Source organism: Quercus suber, unplaced genomic scaffold (assembly GCF_002906115.3).
Source record: "Quercus suber isolate HL8 unplaced genomic scaffold, Cork oak 2.0 scaffold_701, whole genome shotgun sequence".
Lineage (NCBI taxonomy): Eukaryota > Viridiplantae > Streptophyta > Magnoliopsida > Fagales > Fagaceae > Quercus > Quercus suber.
Window position 1 is genome coordinate 210,719 of NW_027070142.1, and position 5,322 is coordinate 216,040.

Genomic DNA, 5,322 nt, shown 5'->3' on the forward strand with positions numbered 1-5,322 from the left:
TTTACCAATTGAGCTAACCACTAAGTTTAGTCAATTTGAATGTGTACATTATAACTTATAAACACATGCTAATTTAATTTATTTAGTTAGCTGGTTAAATATTATTATATAAGTGATGAATAAATTAGTCATTAGTTGAATATATTCAAAATTTATAATGAATATACCCTTTGAATATGTATTCCTATAGTGATTTTTTTTTTAATAATCTCTATATATTAAAACGATTCAAAAGGTTAGTTATGGTTTCAAAAAATGTCAAAAATACCCCTAATCTAATTAAATAATCCTTATTCTTAAAAAATAAAAAATAGGGTTAAAATTGTAATTCAACAAAATTCAAAAACAAAAAAAACTACCCGAGAAATTTTTTTCCTAAAAATTAGCACACTATTTAAATATGATAAATAATATGTTTACAACATTTTCACAATATTTTTACAACAAACCCTAAGTGGCAGATTGTTACTGGTTGTTATTATTAGGGCAAAAAAGTAATCTTAGTGTTAAGTTCAAATTTGAACCAATAACAACTAACTACCTGTAAATTGTTGTAAAAATGTTGTGGACGTAACATCTCTCTTTAAATATATCTCACGCATGTTTGATACATTTTTCCTAAAAACTAGCATACCCTGTTTACTCCATTTCAAATCCTAAATTTTAGTTTCTTAAAATTCCTTCCTATGTAACCTCACTAATAATAGATAACTTCAAATTGAAAAATTACATTAAACTCAAAATAAGAAAATAGCCTCATCCCCCGTGCGGAGTGTCATGTGAATGTGATGAGGCTAGTATTTATTAAACAGTTGCTATAAGTTATATTACAAAAAACTATAGATGCTTAGAATGCAGTGTATATTGTCATTGATGAAGTTACACATTAGATGGATTTATTTTTTTTTTTTGTTGAAAAGTACACAATAGATGGAAAATTCTAAAATTACAAAGAAACAATCTAATTACTATTATACTCATTTGAATATAATTTTACTATTATTCTTATTAAAGGGGGGGGGGGGGAGAGAGAATACTAAGACCTTAAATACCCAATTAATCACTCTTTAGGACAAAACACACATATAAGAATAGAAAGTGACCACCGCACACCTTTAACACAATAGGTACCAAGACCTTAAATACCCAATTAATCACTCTTTAGGACAAAACACACACATATAAGAATAGAAAGTGACCATCGCACACTCTTGACGCAATGACTACCGCACACTCTTAATACAGTGGTCATTCCACAAGTATAAATGTTTATAAGGTAAGGGCGGAGGAAAGGGGGTGAGGGCCCTAAGGAACTTTCAATTTTTTTACTGATAATGATAATGTTTTAAACTAAAATGTCGTAATTGCCCCCCTACACAAAAGACAAAAAAACTTTTCTATTTATTGGGACAACCTGCAGCCACATGGTTCAAAACTCAACAGCCTTAACTAATAGAGAACTCTAAAACTGTTGGTCTCACCTAGTAATGATTAAAAAGAAAAAAGTTGTATGTATAATACAGTATAAAGCACGCCTCCCATACCCCAATTTTTTTTAAAATTAAGGGGAGAATAATTAGTTTTTTTAAAGTTTATAATTTTGTTAATATAATAAGAGTAAATTTGATAATTCATTTAGTTTAGCACTTCTATGCTCTGCTCTCCCTCAAAATCTCTCCAATTTTAGGGAATTAAAAATGAGGGGTTAGAAGTAGTTAGAACTCCTCCAAATTCCTCTCCCTTCTCCTTTAAAAAACATTCAAATAAGGTAATTTAACTTACTCTCTCCCTCTCTACTCTACTTCTCCGTACTCCTCCTCCATCCAAACAAGCTATTAGAGTTTCTGTTGAGTTTTTTAAAAGCATTCAAGCTGAGTTTTTAAAAGCATTCAAGTCATTGAGTCACATTTAAATATTCACAGGCATGTTGCGTACTCTTAATATTCATGTTTAAATTTTTTTTAGATTAGTTTTTTACTTTCAATCTTATCTTTTAATCTTGTCCCCCGACCTAAATTCTTGGCTCCGCCACTGTTGTAGAGTATAGGGTGTAGGAGACAAGGATCAAAGTTCAAGCCTCCAAAAGGAAACTTCATACACATATACACTAATATTAGATTAGAGTAGAATTTATATCTTGTATAAAATATATATAGATAGGGAGTAGTTGTAGATTAAAATAGTGTGAACATTGTTGATTTATGTGCAACTTTTTTCCTCAATAACAATTAATGGGACTATTAAAGTCTTAAGATTCTCAAATTGTGTCACCCATGTAATTTCATGCATAGTATAGTGTAATATTTGAATTCTCAAATTGTGCCACCCATATAATTTCATGCATAGTAAAGTGTAACATTTGAAAGGTCGTGGAGGCCATATAATATTCCCCTAATTACACTAGATAAAGTGCATTTTCCCCAAGCTAAAAAGGTATCAGATTCATTCTTCTACTCTTATCCATATCCCATTCGGTTTGTAACAAAAAACTTAAACTTCGTTTAATCACAAACGGATTTGATGACAAAATTGATGCCTTCTAAAACTTTTCAAGGATAGAAAGTTTTAGTTCTTAAGCAAAATGCTCTCTCTTTCTCTCTCTCTCTAAAATGTTTTTAAGGTGGTTCAATGTGACTAGTGACCATCTTTCTAGTGAGAAATTTAAAAATAGACATAATTTGAAGTATTCTATATTTAAATATTGTCTATAGTTGGTCATGAAAATGGCATTATAAAAATACATAAATAAATGTGAAATAGAGACAATGGCGATGATGCTTATTTCAGTTCCATTCCATGGCATAATGAGAGACTGAGAGAAACATAAGAACTACCAATCGAAGTTGTCAAGACTTCAATAATGATTCTTTGTTGGTACTCTTTATTCAGCTTATTGTGTGTTTGTTTGTATGCATTGCAATATGTTAAGCAGACGTGGTGTTTTTAAATGCAAGCAATTCACCAACTAATTATAGAAGTTGACTAAGGAGGTTCAAGTTCCATCAGGAATTATGCCGTGCCTAATCTCCAAGAGACCAGTTATTGAAGTTATCTTTTCAGCTTAAATATTGGACTAAGGAGGTTCAAATGTGTAATCAAAGGGAGATGACGAAAACTAAGTTTTGTCCAACGTCGATATCTGATTATTTAACAACTATAATAAAACCCCAATATATATATATATATATATTGCCTCTTTTTTTAATATAATAATATCACTTTGATATAGAAAAATTGAATCTAATTCATCAGACAGTAATACAGTCGCCTTCAATGTTGACTTGCATGTTATCTTTGGACTTACATTAAACCATTGAAGGTGCCAAGATTCCTCCATGAAAATTACCTCTCTTCAGGCTTATCTTCTTCTTCTTCTTTTTTTTGGATGGGAAGGATGTGTTTGTTTGTTTCAGATTACTTTCTAGTTTAATTTATATATTGCCCTAAAAAAAAAGTATAGTTGTACTTTTATATATCTGAAAAAATTAAATAAATAAATAATTCCTAAAACTAAACCTTAATTAGCTAATAAGAGCGCCCAAAAAAAAAGCATACTAGAATTTGATTGAGGACTTGTTGAAGGTAGATTATAGGTAATTGTTTAAGGGAAAAAAATAAAGCAAATAATTTGCACTCACAATATATATGTAGTTGTCACTGATATCAAGCTCAAGTTACTTAATTGAGCTTCCTTAAAAAAATTACTTATTCGTGCTAGCAAGAACAAAATATTTTACCAATTGAGCTATAATGATATGAAAGACAAGTTTAAGATTCATCTTACTAGATGAGGCCAATTCTATTAACTATTAACTATGATAATAAAAATTTTAAAAAAATTGGGGTGACACTCAGTTGATTTTTTTTTTTTTTTTTTTTATAGGGAACTCTGTTGATTTGTTTGTTAATATACTTATGTTACAAAATTATGCTCAGATAAATTTGTATCTTTTTGAATTCTAAGAAAAATATATATAACCCATTGAAATTAGAACTAAAATAAAAATAATTAATAAAAAAAATAATGCCAGAGATACAAATTATTTTATAAACTGCAGATGTGGTGAGTGATTATTAGTAAATGAAAAAGTGATATTAATAGTGGGTCTATATGGAAACTAATAAGAGGTTGGTCACATCAACATTTTGTAAAAATGTCGTAAAATAGTTTGTGGTTGTAGCATTACTTATTTAATAAACTTCTAATAATTTTCTCAAAAGTGGATTACTAATTTTACCATATTGATGAAAAGTAACAATTCATTTAAAATATCTAGACTAACTAACAATTAAAGAAACTAGACAATTAATAGCAACAAGATACCATTTTGGAAGAAAAAAGTTTTACCTTCAAATTAGAAAATTCCCCCAACCCACAACCCACAACGTAACAAACTAACAATTGATAAAACTATTCACATATACTTGTAGTCATATAACCTATCTAATGAAGAAAAACATTATGTCCTCAATATTTTCAAAACAAATTCCAAGTGGCAAGTTATTACTTGACTGTTACCAGTGAACGAAAAAAGCTATTTCAATGGTTGGTACAAATTAGATCAAAAAACAACTTACTATTTAGGATTTGTTATAAAAATATTGTAAATTAACTCTTCTCATTTAATGAGTCATATGTGACAACTTTAAATAATACAAATGAATGGTTTTATAAATCACCATGTGATGGGTTTGAAGAATTCCTTCAAACCAATTTGAAGAAAATCTTTGTACATTTTGGAATGCTTGAAAGAATGAAGGTGGAATTTAACACATTTAATCATATTGGACTAGCTTTAATCCATTTCGATTTATATTCTACTGGACTAGCTTTCACTTCCATTTTTATGCTGAGTTCGGGATTTCGAGTTCTGGATCTTGGGAATACATTACGTGCTGTTCTCTTGGATTATAATTTGCCATTATCAATTCTATTTCTTAGTCGCCGTGTATCAATGCAATGGTTTTTTGTATCAAGAAAGTAGTCTGCTCCTTTTGATTGGTCGTGTTTTCAAGAATGAATTTTTTTTCATAATGAGCGACTAACCAGGTGGCTGAGTATCAGCCGAAAGGACTGATGATGCAAAAAATTAACAATTGAGCTCCTCGTGACAGCAAATGGACTATTCTGTGAATAGGGTCGTTTCCGTGGATGAGAATCCTGCAAAATGAACTAAGGGGAAGAGTAACATGCCGGTGTGGTGTTAGCCAAACCGCCTCCGATGCTTAAGTCAGTAAGGGAGAATAATTCCAGAGAGAAAATGAGTTGACAATGATTTCGTAAAGTCTTTGTGTTAACTTTTGTTGTCTTTTCTTTTATAG